The sequence below is a fragment of the Panulirus ornatus genome, chromosome 23 (genome assembly GCF_036320965.1).
Source record: "Panulirus ornatus isolate Po-2019 chromosome 23, ASM3632096v1, whole genome shotgun sequence".
NCBI lineage: Eukaryota > Metazoa > Arthropoda > Malacostraca > Decapoda > Palinuridae > Panulirus > Panulirus ornatus.
The window spans coordinates 8,356,810-8,371,594 of record NC_092246.1 but is presented as its reverse complement, the minus strand read 5'-3'; the positions used below and the strand labels follow the sequence as shown (position 1 = coordinate 8,371,594).

Below are 14,785 nucleotides of genomic sequence, written 5' to 3'. Positions count from 1 at the left end.
CTGGCCATGAGATGAAGGTTGTGGGGCTAACTGAGTGAGTGTGTCAGCAATTTTGATGTAAGAGACCAGGTATTAGTGATGGATGATTTAGATACGAAGATAGATAATGTGGCAGTTTAGGATATAATTGGGAGGCATAACATACTCATTATCATGGATGGAAATTATGAACAGCTTATGGAGGTGTGTGCTGAAAAAGGACTGGAGATTGAGAATACCTGGTTTAAAAGGAGAGACTTACAAAAGTATACTTATGTGAGTAGGAGAGATGTTCAGTAAGGGTTATTGGATTACATATTAATTGATAGGCATGTAAAAAAGAGGCTTTCGGATGGGATGTCTGATCACTGTCATCTGGAGGTAATGTTGAAGATTTGTAAAGGTTTTATAAAGATAGGAAACAATATCGGCAAGATGAGAATGGTGAGAAGTGAGCTTGGAATTGTGTTAAGAAATATCAAGAGAGATTGAATGTAAGATTGCTAAGGTGAGAGTAAATGAAGCAGTGGGAGTGGATGAGGAATGGGAGGTATTTAGGGAAGCAGTGCTGGCATGTGTGAGCGATTCATGTGGCATGCAAAATGTGGGAGGTGAGCTGACTGGAAAGGGTAGTGAGTGGTGGGATGAGGAAGTAAAATTTCTAGTGAAATAGAAAAGAGAGGCATTTGGGCAGTACGTACAGGGAAGGAATGCAAATGATTGGGAGATGTATAACAGAATTTGGCAGGTCAAGAGGACAGTCAAGGAATTGAAAAAGAGGACAGATGAGAATGGGAATGAGAGAGTCGCTAAACTTTAGGGAGAATGGGATGTTTTAAAAGGTTAATGATAATTTGCAAAAAGCAAGAGAACAAATAGGAACATATGCAAAAGGGGCAAAAGGGGAAGTGGTAACAGGAAGAGATGGAGTGAGTATTGAAGGATTGCCAAATATGTTTGATGGTAAAGTGGCAAACATAGGGTGTTTGGGTCAGAGTGGTATGCAAAGTGAAAGAATCGTGGACAGTGGTTTGATGAAGAGAAAGGAGGTGATGAAACCCTTGCGTAAGGTGCAATGTAGTAAGGTAGCTGGACTAGGTGGTATTGCAGTTGAATTTATTAAGAGAGTGACTGTGTTGTTGATTGGTTCATAAGAATTTTCATTGTAAGTAGGGATCATGTTGAGGTACCTGAGGATTGGTGGAATGCATGTATAGTGCCATTGTATAAAGTTAAGGGGATAAAGGGGGTGTTCAAACTACAGAGATTTAAGTTTTTTGATTGAAGCTGGTAAGTTGTATAGGAAGGCATTGATTGAGAGGACAAAGGCATGCACAGAGCATGAGATTGGGGAAGAGCAGTATGGTATCAGAAGTGGTAGAGGATTTGTGGATCAGGCATTTGCTTTAAAGAATGTGTATGAGAAATACTTAGAGAATCAACTGGATTTGTATGTGACAATTATGAATCTGGAGAAAACATACGATAGGATTGATAGAAATTCTTTGTGGAAGGTCGTAAGAATATATAGTGTAAGGGCAGTGAGAGTTTTTATCAAGGGTTTAAGGCAAGTGTATGAGGAGGAAGAGAGGAGAATAAATGGTTTCAAGGGAAGATTAGTCAATGGCAGTGGTGTGTGATATGTTTGAGTCTTTTTTTTTTCATAGATGGGATGATGAGGGAGTTAAATGTGATTTTTAAGAAGAAGAGTGAGTATGCTGTCAGTGTGGGATGAGAGGGCCCTAAGTATGCTGTCATAGGGGGATAAGAAGGCCTGGAAAGTGACTCAGTAGTTGTTTGTTGATGGTACAGCACTGGTGGCAAATTTGAGTGAGAAACTGCAGAAGTTGGTGACTCAGTTGGGAAGAGTGTGTGAAAGGAGGAAGTTGAGAATAAATCTTGATAAAAGCAAGGTGATCAGCTTTAGGTATTCTGTCCACAATCATATATTCTCTCCTTGTCACACACAACACTTGACAGTACTTAATTTACATCTCATTCTTCATAACTAGAATTTACATCATATTCTTCATAACTCTAGATTTTCCTGCGGTGAACACTATGCGCTAGCCCTGCTTTTTGGCTAGATAATAGAAGCAGGAGACAGAAGCAGCAGATAGGAACATTAGGTAGGAAATTTAGTAAGAAGTTATAGGTAGGAACATTAGGTGGGAGTATTAGGAAGTAGAAAGTTGAAGCATTAGGCAAGAGCATTTGGTAGGAGTCTCTGAAAACACTGCTTGAGTTGCCCTATACCACTGGCCTGATAAGAGTGAGGCACTAAAGGCTAAGAAGTGGCACTAGAGCTCATCAAGTAATGGTGATTCTTTAACTCTGGCACCCCTGTGAGGGAGTTCCCAAAGGGAATAGGCATCAGAGATATAGATAGATAGATATATTTGGTTTAACAGGGATGGAGTGAGTTTGAATGGAGCAAAAATTGGAGGAAGTGAAGCAGTTAAGGTACCTGGGATTGGATATTACAGCGAATGGAACCATGGAAGCAGAAATTAGTCATAGGGTGTGGGTGAGGAGGTAAAGATTCTGGGAGCACTGAAGAATGTGTGGAAAGAGAGAATATTATCTGGTAGGGCAAAAACAGGTATGTTTGAAGGTATAGTAGTCCCAAAAATGCCTTATGAATGCAAGGCATGGGCTATACATAGGGCTGTGCAGAGGAGAGTGGATGTTTTAGAAATGAAATGTTTGAGGACAGTATATTGTATGAAGTGGTTTATTGAGTAAGTAATGAAAGGGTAAGAGAGAGCTGATGAGAATGTGCTAAAATTGTATGGACATATGGAGAGAATGATTGAGGAAATATTGACAAAGAGGATTTATGAGTCAGAAATATTTGGAATAAGAAGAATGGGGAAATCATATTGGAGATGTGAGGATGGAGTGAAGAATATTTTGAGAGATTGGGGCCTAAATATGCAGGTAAGTGAAAGGCAAGCATTGGGTAGAGGGAATTGGAATAATGTAGTATGCTGTGGTTGACATGCTGTCGATAGACTGAACCTGGGCATGTGAAGCATCTGAAGTAAACAATGGAAAGATATCTGGGGCCTGGTTGTGGATAGGGTGTTGTTGTTTTGTTGTATTACACATGACAGCAAGAGAATTGTTGTGAGCTGATGTTAGCTTTCTTTGTCTGTTCTTGGTGCTACCTTGCAAATGCAATAAACAAGTGTAAAAGAATTTAGGCCTATCTTTACCCAATGATATACTAGTATTTGAATAAACATTGCGTAATTGTGATCTCACTCATGCATGTGTAGATTTTTTTTTTTTTTTTTTTGCCTCTGTCTCCCGCGTTTGCGAGGTAGCGCAAGGAAACAGACGAAAGAAATGGCCCAACCCACCCCCATACACATGTATATACATACGTCCACACACGCGAATATACATACCTACACAGCTTTCCATGGTTTACCCCAGATTCAATCCACTGACAGCACGTCAACCCCGGTATACCACATCGATCCAATTCACTCTATTCCTTGCCCTCCTTTCACCCTCCTGCATGTTCAGGCCCCGATCACACAAAATCTTTTTCACTCCATCTTTCCACCTCCAATTTGGTCTCCCACTTCTCCTCGTTCCCTCCACTTCCGACACATATATCCTCTTGGTCAATCTTTCCTCACTCATTCTTTCCATGTGCCCAAACCATTTCAAAACACCCTCTTCTGCTCTCTCAACCACACTCTTTTTATTTCCACACATCTCTCTTACCCTTACGTTACTTACTCAATCAAACCACCTCACACCACACATTTTCCTCAAACATCTCATTTCCAGCACATCCATCCTCCTGCACACAACTCTATCCATAGCCCACGCCTTGCAAGCATACAACATTGTTGGAACCACTATTCCTTCAAACATACCCATTTTTACTTTCTGAGATAATGTTCTCGACTTCCACACATTCTTCAAGGCTCCCAGGATTTTCTCCCCCTCCCCCACCCTATGATCCACCTCCGCTTCCATGGTTCCATCTGCTGCCAGATTTACTCCCAGATATCTAAAACACTTTACTTCCTCTAGTTTTTCTCCATTCAAACTTACCTCCCAATTGACTTGACCCTCAACCCTACTATAGCTAATAACCTTGCTCTTATTCACATTTACTCTTAACTTTCTTCTTTCACACACTTTACCAAACTCAGTCACCAGCTTCTGCAGTTTCTCACATGAATCAGCCACCAGCGCTGTATCATCAGCGAACAACAACTGACTCACTTCCCAAGCTCTCTCATCCCCAACAGACTTCATACTTGCCCCTCTTTCCAAAACTCTTGCATTCACCTCCCTAACAACCCCATCCATAAACAAATTAAACAGCCATGGAGACATCACACACCCTTGCCACAAACCTACATTCACTGAGAACCAAACACTTTCCTCTCTTCCTGCACATACACATGCCTTACATCCTCGATAAAAACTTTTCACTGCTTCTAACAACTTGCCACCCGCACCATATATTCTTAATACCTTCCACAGAGCATCTCTATCAACTCTATCATATGCCTTCTCCAGATCCATAAATGCTACATACAAATCCATTTGCTTTTCTAAGTATTTCTCACATACATTCTTCAAAGCAAACACCTGATCCACACATCCTCTACCACTTCTGAAACCACGTTGCTCTTCCCCAATCTGATGCTCTGTACATGCCTTCACCCTCTCAATCAATACCCTCCCATATAATTTACCAGGAATACTCAACAAACTTATACCTCTATAATTTGAGCACTCACTCTTATCCCCTTTGCCTTTGTACAATGGCACTATGCACGCATTCCGCCAATCCTCAGGCACCTCACCATGAGTCATACATACATTAAATAACCTTACCAACCAGTCAATAATACAGTCACCCCCTTTTTTAATAAATTCCACTGCAATACCATCCAAACCTGCTGCCTTGCCGGCTTTCATCTTCCGCAAAGCTTTTACTACCTCTTCTCTGTTTACCAAATCATTTTCCCTAACCCTACCACTTTGCACACCACCTCGACCAAAACACCCTATATCTGCCACTCTATCATCAAACACATTCAACAAACCTTCAAAATACTCACTCCATCTCCTTCTCACATCACCACTACTTGTTAACACCTCCCCATTTGCGCCCTTCACTGAAGTTCCCATTTGCTCCCTTGTCTTACGCACTTTATTTACCTCCTTCCAGAACATCTTATTATTCTCCCTAAAATTTAATGATACTCTCTCACCTCAACTCTCATTTGCCCTCTTTTTCACCTCTTGCACCTTTCTCTTGACCTCCTGTCTCTTTCTTTTATACATCTCCCACTCAATTGCATAATTTTCCTGCAAAAATCGTCCAAATGCCTCTCTCTTCTCTTTCACTAATAATCTTACTTCTTCATCCCACCACTCACTACCCTTTCTAATCAACCCACCTCCCACTCTTCTCATGCCACAAGCATCTTTTGTGCAATCCATCACTGATTCCCTAAATACATCCCATTCCTCCCCCACTCCCCTTACTTCCATTGTTCTCACCTTTTTGCATTTATTTATTTATTTATTTATTATTTATTTATTTATTTATTTATTATAATTGATTGCTGCATCCTGCATCAGCAAGGTAGTGCCAGGAAACAGACAAAGAATGGCCTATCCACTGATATACACATAAATGTATATGTGAATGCCCATACATGCACATATTCATACATATACCTATCGACATGGGAGCAGGGTGCCGGAAATCCTCCCCTCTCATTTTTAATTTTTCCAAAAGAAGGAACAGAGAAGGGGGCTGAGTGAGAATATTCCCTCTAAGGCTCAGTCCTCTGTTCTTACTGCTACATTGCTAACTCAGGAAATAGCGAATATGTATGAAAAAAGAACATAACATATACATACATACATATATAGACATATACATAAATACACATATATGTATTCGTACTTGCTTGCCTTCATCCATTCCCGGTGCCACCCCACCCCACAGGAAATGGCATCGCTGCCCCCTGCTTCAGTGAAGTAGCGCCAAGAAAACAAAAAAGGCCACATTTGTTCATACACATTCTCTAACTCATGTGTAATGCACTGAAACCACAGCTCCCTATCCACATCCAGGCCCCACAGACCTTTCCATGGTTTACCCCAGACGTTTCTCATGCCCTGGTTCAGTCCACTGACAGCACGTCAACCTTGGTATACCACATCATTTCAATTCACTCTATTCCTTGCACGCCTCTTACCCTCTTGTACGTTCAAGCCCCAATCCCCCAAAATCTTTCTCACTCCATCCTTCCACCTTCAGTTTGGTCTCCTGCATCTCCCTGTTCCCTCCACCTCTGACACATATATTGTCTTTGTCAACCTTTCCTAACTCATTCTCTCCATACGTCCAAAACATTTCAAAACACCCTCTTCTGCTCTCTCAACCACACTCTTTTTATTTCCACACATCTCTCTTACCCTTTCATTACTTACTCAGTCAAGCAACCTCACACCACATATTGTCCTCAAACATTTCATTTCCAACAAATCCACCCTCTTCTGTACAACACTATCTATAGCCCATGCCTTGCAGCCACATAAATTTGGAACTACTATTCCTTCAAACATACTCATTTTTACTCCAAGATAACATTCTCTCCTTCCATGCATTCTTCATCATTCCCAGAACCTTTGCCCCCCCTCCCCCACCCTATGATTCACTTCCTCTTCCATGGTTCCATTCACTGCTAAGTCCACTCCCAGATATCTAAAACACTTCACTTCCTCAAATTTTTCTTCATTCAAACTTACATTCCATCTAACTTGTCCCTCACCCCTACTGAACCTAATAACCTTGCTCTTATTCACATTTACTTTCAACTTTCTCGTTTTACACACTTTTTCAAATTCGGTCACAAACTTCTGCAGTTTCTCACTTGAATCAGCCACCAGTGTTATATCATTGGCAAACAGCTGTCTCACTTCACAGGCCCTCTCATCCCTAATAGACTGCATACTTTCCCCTCTCTCCAAAACTCTAGCATTTATCTACTTAACTACCCCATCCATAAACAAATTTCACAACCATGGGGACATCATGCACCCCTGCCACAGATGACATTCACTGGGAACCATTCACTATCCTCTCTTCCTACTTTTACACATGCCTTACATCCTTGATAAAATCTTTTCACTGCTTCTAGCAGCTTACTTCCGTACTATATACTCTTAAGACCTTCCACAGTGCATCTCTATCAACCCTTTCATATGCCTTCTCGTATGCTACATACAAATCCATCTGTTTTTCTAGGTATATCTCACATTCTTCAAAGCAAACACCTGATCCACACATCCTCTACCAGTAATGAAACAACACTGCTCCTCCTAGTCTGATGCTCTGTACATGCCTTGACCCTCTCGGTCAATACCCTCTCTTACAATATCCCAGGAATACTCCACAAACTTATGCCTCTGTAGTTTAAACACTCACCTTTATCCCTTTTGCCTTTGTACAATGGCAGTATGCATGCATGCTGCCATTCTTCATGCACTTCACCATGATTTATACATACATTGAATATCCTTAACAACCAATCAACAAGTCACCCCCTTTCTTGATAAGTTCAACTGCTAAACCATCCAAACCCACTGCCTTACTTCATCTTCTGTAAAGCTTTCACTGCCTCTTCTCTCTTAACCAAACCATTCTCCCTGACTCTCTCACTTTGCACACCACCCTAACTAAAACACCCTGCATCTGCCACTCTATCATCAAATACATTCAACAAACCTTCAAGATACTCACTTCATCGCTACCTCTTATCAATTCCCCCCTTGCCCCCTTTCCTTTTGTTCTCTTGTCTTACGCATGTTATTTACTTTTTTCCAAAATATCTTTTTATTCTCCTTAAAGTTTAATGATACTCTCCCACCCCAACTCTCATTTGCCCTCTTTTTCAACCCATGCACCTTTCTCTTGACCTTTGGCCCCTTTCTTTTATACATCTCCCAGTCATTTGCACTACTTCCTTGCAAGTATTGTCCAAACGTCTTTATTTTCTCTTTCACTAACAACTTTTCTTCTTCATCCCACCACTCACTACTCTTTCTAATATGCCCTCCTCCCATCTTTCTCGTGTCACATGCATCTTTTGCACAAGCCATCACTGCTTCCCTAAATACATTCCATTCCTCACTCACTCCTCTCATGTCATTTGCTCTCACCTTTTGCCATTCTACTCTCCGTCTCTCCTCGGTACTTTCTCACACATCTCCTTTCCAAGCCATTGTACTGTCACTAATCTCTTCCCCACAACATTTTCTCTTCTTTTTTTGTAAACCTCTACAAATCTTCACCTTCACCTCAACAAGATTGTGATCAGACATTCCTCTAGCTGCCCCTCTCAGCACATTAACATACAAAAGTCTCTCGTTTACACACCTATCAATTAACATGTAATCCAATAATGCCCTTTGACCATCTCTCCTACTCACATACATATACTTACATATATCTCTCTTTTCAAACCAGGTATTCCCAATCACCAATTTTTTCTTAGTACACAAATCCATAGGCTCTTCACCATTTCCATTTACAACACTGAATACCCCATGTACACCAATGATACCCTCATTTGCCACATCACTCACCTTTGCATTTAAATCACCCATCACCAAAACCCGGTCTCATGCATCAAAGCCGCTGACACACTCACTCAGCTGCTCCCAAAACACTTGCCTCTCATGATCTTTATTCTCATGACCAAGTGCATAAGCACCAATAATCACCCATTTCTCTTCATCCCTTTTCAGTTTTACCCATATCAGTCTGGAGTTTACTTTCACACAGTCACATACTCCCACAGCTCCTGCTTCAAGAGTAGTGCTACTCCTTCCTTAGCTCTTGTCCTCAGACCAACTCCCAAGACTTTCCCAAATCACTCTTCCCCTTTACCCGTGAGCTTCATTTCACACAGAGCCAGAACATCCAGGTTTCTTTCTTCAAATGTACTACCTGTCTCTCCTTTCTTATCTTGGTTACATCCACACACATTTAGACTCTCCAATCTGAGCCTTCGAGGAGGATGAGCACTCCCTGCTTGACTCCTGTTTCCCTCTTTAGAAATTGAAATACAAGGATGGGAGTGTTTCCAGCCCCCAGTCCTGCAATTTTCTGTGTTAGCGAGTAGCGTTAAGAACAGAGGACTGAGCCTAAGAGTAAAATTCCTCATTTGGCCCTCTTCTCTGCTCCTTCTTTTGGAAAAGTAAAAACTGCTTCAAGAGTAGTGCTACTCCTTCCTTAGCTCTTGTCCTCAGACTTTCCCAAATCACTCTTCCCCTTTACCCTTGAGCTTCATTTCACACAGGGCCAGAACATCCAGGTTTCTTTCTTCAAACATACTACCTATCTCTCTTTTCTTATCTTGGTTACATCCACACACATTCAGACTCTTCAATCTGAGCCTTCGAGGAGGATGAGCACTCCCTGCTTGACTCCTGTTTCCCCCTTTAGAAATTGAAATACAAGGATGGGAATGTTTCCAGCCCCCCAGTCCTGCGATTTTCTGTGTTAGCGAGTAGCGTGAAGAACAGAGGACTGAGCCTGAGAGTAAAAATCCTCATTTGGCCCTCTTCTTTGCTCCTTCTTTTGGAAAAGTAAAAACTGCTTCAAGAGCAATGCTACTCCTTCCTTAGCTCTTGTCCTCAGACCAGTTCCCAAGACTTTCCCAAATCACTCTTCCCCTTTACCCTTGAGCTTCATTTCACACAGAGCCAGAACATCTAGGTTTCTTTCTTCAAACATACTACCTATCTCTCCTTTCTTCTCATCTTGGGTACATCCACACACATTCAGACACTTCAATCTGAGCCTTCGAGGAGGATGAGCACTCCCTACTTGACTCCTGTTTCCCCATATAGAAATTGAAATACAAGGATGGGAGTGTTTCCAGCCCCCAGTCCTGCAATTTACTGTGTTAGCGAGTAGCGTTAAGAACAGAGGACTGAGCCTAAGAGTAAAAATCATCATTTGGCCCTCTTTTCAGCTCCTTCTTTTGGAAAAGTAAAAACTGGAGGGGAGGATTTCCAAGCGCCCCCACCCCCTTCCTTTTTTAGTCGCCTTTTATGACATGCAGGGAATACATGGGAAGTATTATTTGTCCCCTATCCACAGGGATGATATACATTATTATTATTATTGAGGATTGGTGGAATGCATGCATAGTGCCATTGTACAAAGACAAAGGGGATAAAGGTGAGTGCTCAAATTACAGAGTTATAAGTTTGTTGAGTATCCCTGGGAAACTATATGGGAGGGTATTGATTGAGAGGGTGAAAGCAAGTACAGAGCATCAGATTGGGGAAGAGTAGTGTGGTTTCAGAGGTGGTAGAAGATGTGTGGATCAGGTGTTTGAAGAATGTATGTGAGAAATACTTAGAAAAGCAGATGGATTTGTATGTAGCATTATGGATCTGGAGAAGGCATATGATAGAGATTATACAGATGCTCTGTGGAAGGTATTTAGAATAAATGGTGTGGGAGGCAAGTTGTTAGAAGCAGTGAAAAGTTTTTATTAAGGATGTAAGGCATGTGTATGAGTAGGAAGGGAGGAAAGTGATTGGTTCTCAGTGAATGTCGGTTTGCGGCAGGGGTGCATGATGTCTCCATGGTTGTTTGATTTGTTTATGGATGGGGTTGTTAGGGAGGTGAATGCAAGAGTTTTGGAGAGAGGGGAAAACATGCAGTCTGTTGTGGATGAGAGGGCTTGGGAAGTGAGTCAGTTGTTGTTCGCTGATGATACAGCACTGGTGGCTGATTCAGGTGAGAAACTGCAGAAGCTGGTGACTGAGTTTGGTAAAGTGTGTGAAAGAAGAAAGCTGAGAGTAAATGTGAATAAGAGCAAGGTTATTAGGTACAGTAGGGTTGAGGGACAAGTCATTTGGGAGGTAAGTTTGAATGGAGAAAAACTGGAGGAAGTGAAGTGTTTTAGATATCTGGGAGTGGATTTGGCAGCGGATGGAACCATGGAAGCGTAAGTGAGTCACAGGGTGGGGGAGGGGGTGAAAGTTCTGGGAGCGTTGAAAAATGTTTGGAAGGCGAGAACATTATCTCGGAAAGCAACCATGGGCATGTTTGAAGGAATAATGGTTTCAACAATGTTATATGGTTGCGAGGCATGGGCTATAGATAGAGTTCTGCGTAGGAGGGTGGATGTGCTGGAAATGAGATGTTTGAGGACGATATGTGGTGTGAGGTGGTTCGATCGAGTAAGTAATGAAAGGGTAACAGAGATGTGTGGTAATAAAAACAGTGTGGTTGAGAGAGCAGAAGAGGGTGTTGTGAAATGGTTTGGTCACATGGAGAGAATGAGTGAGGAAAGATTGACAAAGAGGATATATATATGTCAGAGGTGGAGGGAATGAGGAGAAGTGGGAGACCAAATTGGAGGTGGAAGGATGGAGTGAAAAAGATTTTAAGCGATCGGGGCCTGAACATGCAGGAGGATGAAAGGCGTCCAAGGAATAGAGTGAACTGGAACGAATTGGTATACCAGGGTCGATGTGCTGTCAATGAACTGAACCAGGGCATGTGAAGCATCTGGAGTAAATCATGGAATGGTCTGAGGGGCCTGGATGTGGAAAAGGAGTTGTGGTTTCAGTGCATTTTACATGACAGCTAGAGACTGAGTGTGAACAAATGTGGCCTTTTTGTCTTTTCCTGGTGCTACCTTGATAGGGGGGTGTGGTATTTCGTATGTGGTGGGGTAGTGATGGGAAACGGGAATGTATGAAGGCAGCAAGTATAAATATGTACTTGTGTGTACATATGTACGAGTCTGTATATACATATGTATGTATACATTGATATGTTTACGTATATGTATGGGCCTTTATGTATATATGTGTGTATATCTCTGGGGATAGGGGAGAAAGAATTCTTCCCACGCATTCCTCATGTGTCGTAGAAGACGACTAAAGGGGACGGGAACAGGGGGCTAGAAACCCTCCCCTCCTTGTATTTTAACTTCCTAAAAGGGGAAACAGAAGGAGTCACGTGCTCATCCTCCTCAAAGGCTCAGATTGGGTTGTCTAAATGTGTGTGGATGTAACCAAGATGAGAAAAAAGGAGAGATAGGAAGTATGTTTGAGGGAAGTAACCTGGATGTTTTGGCTCTGAGTGAAACGAAGCTCAAGGGTAAAGGGGAAGAGTGGTTTGGGAATGTCTTGGAAGTAAAGTCAGGGGTTGGTAAGAGGACAAGAGCAAGGGAAGGAGTAGCACTACTCCTGAAACAAGAGTGGTGGGAGTATGTAATAGAGTGTAAGAAAGTAAACTCTAGATTGATATGGGTAAAACTGAAAGTGGATGGAGAGAGATGGGTGGGTATTGGTGCATATGCACCTGGGCATGAGAAGAAAGATTATGAGAAGCAAGTGTTTGGGAGCGGCTGAGTGAGTGTGTTAGTAGTTTTGATGCACGAGACCGGGTTATAGTGATGAGTTATTTGAATGCAAAGGTGAGTGATGCGGCAGTTGAGGGAATAATTGGTGTACATGGGGTGTTCGGTGTTGTAAATGGAAATGGTGAAGTGCTTGTAGATTTGTGTGCTGAAAAAGGACTGGTGATTGGGAATACCTTGTTTAAAAAGGGAGATATACATAAGTATACGTATGTAGGTAGGAGAGATGACCAGAGAGTGTTATTGGATTACGTCTTAATTGATAGGCGCGCGAAAGAGAGACTTTTGGATGTTAATGTGCTGAGAGGTGCAACTGGAGGGATGTCTGATCATTATCTTGTGGAGGCGAAGGTGAAGATTTGTAGAGGTTTTCAGAAAAGAAAAGAGAATGTTGGGCTGACGAGAGTGATGAGAGTAAGTGAGCTTGGGAAGGAGACTTGTGTGAGGAAGTACCAGGAGAGACTAAGCACAGAATGGAAAAAGGTGAGAACAAAGGACGTAAGGGGAGTGGGGGAGGAATGGGATGTATTTAGGGAAGCAGTGATAGCTTGTGCAAAAGATGCTTGTGGCATGAGAAGCATTGGAGGTGGGCAGATTAGAAAGGGTAGTGAGTGGTGAGATGAAGAAGTAAGATTATTAATGAAAGAGAAGAGAGAGGCATTTGGTCGATTTTTGCAGGGAAATGATGCAAATGAGTGGGAGATGTATAAAAGAAAGAGGCAGGAGGTCAAGAGAAACGTGCAAGAGGAGAAAAAGAGGGCAAATGAGAGTTTGGGTGAGAGAGTATCATTAAATTTTAGGGAGAATAAAAAGATGTTTTGGAATGAGGTAGATAATGTGCGTAATGGGAACATCAGTGAAGGGGGCTAATGGGGAGGTGATAACAAGTAGTGGTGATGTGAGAAGGAGATGGAGTGAGTATTTTGAAGGTTTGTTGAATGTGTTTGATAATAGAGTGGCAGATATAGGGCGTTTTGGTCGAGGTGGTGTGCAAAGTGAGAGGGTTAGGGAGAATGATTTGGTAAACAGAGAAGTGGTAGTAAAAGCTTTGCAGAAGATGAAAGCTGACAAGGCAGCGGGTTTGGATGGTATTGCAGTGGAATTTATTAAAAAAGGGGGTGACTGTGTTGTTGACTGGTTGGTAAGGATAGTTGATGTATGTATGACTCATGATGAGGTGCCTGAGGATTGGCAGAATGCTTGCATAGTGCCATTGTACAAAGGCAAAGGGGGATAAAGGCAAGTGCTCAAATTACAGAGGTATAAATTTGTTGAGTATTCCTGGGAAACTATATGGGAGGGTATTGATTGAGAGGGTGAAAGCACGTACAGAGCATCAGATTGGGGAAGAGCAATGTGGTTTCAAAAGTGGTAGAGGATGTGTGGATCAGGTGTTTGCTTTGAAGAATGTATGTAAGAAATACCTAGAACACCAAATGGATTTATTTGTAGGATTTTTGGATCTGGAGAAGGCAAATGGTAGAGTTGATAGAGATGCTCTGTGGAAGGAATTAAGAACATATGGTGTGAGAGGCAAGTTATTACAAGCAGTGAAAAGTTTTTATCGAGGATGTAAGGCATATGTACGAGTAGGAAGAGAGGAAAGTGATTGGTTCTCAGTGAGTGCTAGTTTGCGGCAGGGGTGGGTGATGTCTCCATGGTTGTTTAATTTGTTTATGGATGGGGTCGTTAGGGAGGTGAATGCAGGAGCTTTGGAAAGAGGGGCAAGTATGCAGTCTGTTGTGGATGAGAGAGCTTGGGAAGTGAGTCAGTTGTTGTTCATTGATGATACAGCGCTGGCGGCTAATTCGGGTGAGAAATTGCAGAAGCTGGTAACTGAGTTTGGTAAAGTAGAGCAAGGTTATTTGGTACAGTAGGGTTGAGGGTCAAGTCAATTGGGAGGTAAGTTTGAATGGAGAAAAACTGGAAGTGAAGTGTTTTAGATATCTTGGAGTGGATTTGGCAGCGGATGGAATCATGGAAGCGGAAGTGAGTCATAGGGTGAGGGAGGGGATGAAAGTTCTGAGAGCGTTGAAAAACGTGTGGAAGGCAAGAACGTTGTCTCGGAAAGCAAAAATGGGTATGTTTGAAGGAATAGTGGTTCCAACAATGTTATGGTTGTGAGGCTGTGGGCTATAGATAGATTGTGCGGAGGAGGGTGGATGTGCTGGAAATGAGATGTTTGAGGACAATATGTCTTGTGAGGTGGTTTGATCGAATAAGTAATGAAAGGGTGAGAGAGATGAGTGGTAATAAAAAGAGTGTGATCGAGAGAGCAGAAGAGGGTGTTTTGCTGTCAATGGATTGAACCAGGGCATGTGAAACGTCTGGGGTAAACCATGGAAAGTTTTGTGGGACCT

The 14,785-nt window shown here is 42.2% G+C and overlaps 1 protein-coding gene across 3 annotated transcripts in view; it reads left to right on the top strand.

The window, feature by feature from the left end:
• Positions 1 to 14,785, top strand: part of LOC139756783 (uncharacterized) — a 160,153-nt gene that overhangs the window by 35,084 nt on the left and 110,284 nt on the right. The window lies entirely within an intron of this gene.